Here is a 2,348-nt window from a genome sequence, read left to right on the forward strand (position 1 = left end):
ACTAGATTGGACTCATAGTGATCCACCTGTTTACAGCCTCCCAAGAGCTGGGATTACAGGTGTGTACCGCCACGCCCAGTCTCAGTTGCTGTCTCAGTGCACCCCGGGGGGATGGGGCCGGCATGGCAGGCCCAGGAATCGAACTCCAGGCCCCTGTGCCTGCTTGTGGGTGCTTTAATTCTCCAGTTATCTGGCCAGTCCTACCCAGTCTCCTTGTGACACTGTTGTTGCTTTTGCTAGTTTTGCTGAGACATATGTTATATCATATAATATACATGTTCATATATTCACAGATTACATATACATATATATGTCATACAAGAATTTATCAATTTCAGTGTGATGCTACACCTATCAAAGTCTTACAGCTTTCTTCTCATGATTTTAGAAGAAAATACTCCAAATCTTTATGTTTTATTTTGTTTTGTAGCAATTCCTATATAATAATATTCATGGTTTCCTTCCCTTCTTCATAACCCCAAGGGCAGAGAGGGGAGGGGAGTTGTGTAATTCCTGGATTTGGAATAAGATATAGAGGCATGTGCAGTTCTGTGCGGCACTTTTTTACTTTTTAAAAGAAGTTTTTGCAAGAATGAGACGTTAATCAGAGTTAAGTGGAGTTTGTAACACTGAGAGATGAAGGGTTGCTAACAAACGCAGTAATAAATGACCATCTGGTTGTTACAAAGAATTATTCTAGGGCCAGCAAGATAGCTCAGAGGACCAAGTGCTTGCTTAGACAAGCGCAGGGACCAGGATACCATCCCTGGCACCACCATGTGGTGCCGGCCCTGCCCGTGGGTACACTGAGCCAGCCACGGAGACTGGGCAGAGTGGTGCATACCTGTACTACCAGCTCTGGGGAGGCTGAAACAGGAGGTCACTGAGAGTCAGAGCTGCTTAGTTAGACTCTGTACCAAATACATAAAAAAGAGAATTATCCTGTAAACATTGTGTGTATTTGTGTGTGTGTGTGTGTGTGTATTCTAAGTGCAGAGTATTTACACACAAAGCCACTGCTGCACAAGAATATCTGAAGAGGCTGAATCAGCGTATGGCTGTTTAACAGACTGAGAACTGTTAGTGTATTCTACATATATTCTACATGACAACAGACTGAACTTTTAAACTGGCAGTTAGAACGGAAGAATATAGATAGAAGGCAACTCTGCCAAATGCTACCGATAAGGCCCCCCATGAGCACACAGTTCCACCCCTTCCACCCCTTCCATCTGCATGCATGGCGCATGAACAGTACCTAGAGGTACCCAAGGCACTTGGCCGCAACCACAGCCATCATTATGAACATATTGCACACATTTTCTAGAACTGGACATGTAACTTTAATTTCTAAAGCTGAAATATTGGATGCTGCTGGAAAACTCCACTGAAGTGTACAACCTGTGCTACAGCAAAGGACGGTGATGCTCTTCAATTACCCTTCTACAATTATGGCAAAAATATCCAAAATGAGTTGCAGAGGATTTGGGATGGTACAGGGCCCAACTGCAAGCTTTCTTGCCCATGTAAACTGCTTGTGCTTTACTTTTATAGTCTACCTGTCTGTGAACTCAAATAGCCCAACCAACTCTTTGCTAGTGGGAAAGTAAGTAGTAGACTGTATTTCTGCTATGACTGGTATATGTTGCTTATGAGTTGTGGGAAAATACGCCTAAGAAGAAGATACTGACATGGAAGAATGTAATTCTCCAGCTGGAAAGCTGGAATTATGATCTACACAGGCTTATTTCCTCGGCCTTTCTCAGGCAAGGAGGAGACAGATGTTATCTTTTGATCCACTGAAACATAAAACACAGAGCACTGTAAACTCAGGCATTATTCCTTCCCTAACAAAAGGCTCTGAAATTTTTCTTCTTAAGTTAGTTACAGTAAAAATGTCTTATAAGGTAGAAGGGTCAAAAAAAAAAAAAAATCAAGGCATGGGTGGTGTTACAGAAGTCAGGAGAAGAGTTTTCAGGACAGCTTTGTTAATGTAGCAAAGTTCATGGATTAAAGAAAAGGGATTTGACTGACCTTGTCAGATACAAAAGTTACATTTCTTGTTATATAGGTCTTGCTTTATCTTGGTCTTAACTATCCAGCAGAAAAGTACAAAAATGAGATACAAAAATAAAGCCATATTAATGTGCTGAGCTGTAAAAGACTCAAGTCAACAACTTCTGACATTTCCAGGCCTGCAGACAGCCCACTACTATCATGGACTACTGGACTATATTAGATTACTTTGCTGAATTCATGCACCTACAATGTATGAATGGCAATGGAATACCCATCTCTGACAAAGCTAAACAAAAAAAGAGGCTATAAAAGAAGGACCATTTTGTAGT

The 2,348-nt window shown here is 41.5% G+C and overlaps 1 protein-coding gene across 1 annotated transcript in view; it reads right to left on the minus strand.

Moving 5' to 3' along the window:
- The window catches only part of Ptprr (protein tyrosine phosphatase, receptor type R), a 299,949-nt gene that overhangs the window by 148,604 nt on the left and 148,997 nt on the right, over positions 1-2,348 (minus strand). The gene's annotated exons all lie outside the window — the stretch shown is intronic.

Source organism: Octodon degus, unplaced genomic scaffold (genome assembly GCF_000260255.1).
Source record: "Octodon degus isolate 3935 unplaced genomic scaffold, OctDeg1.0 scaffold00047, whole genome shotgun sequence".
NCBI lineage: Eukaryota > Metazoa > Chordata > Mammalia > Rodentia > Octodontidae > Octodon > Octodon degus.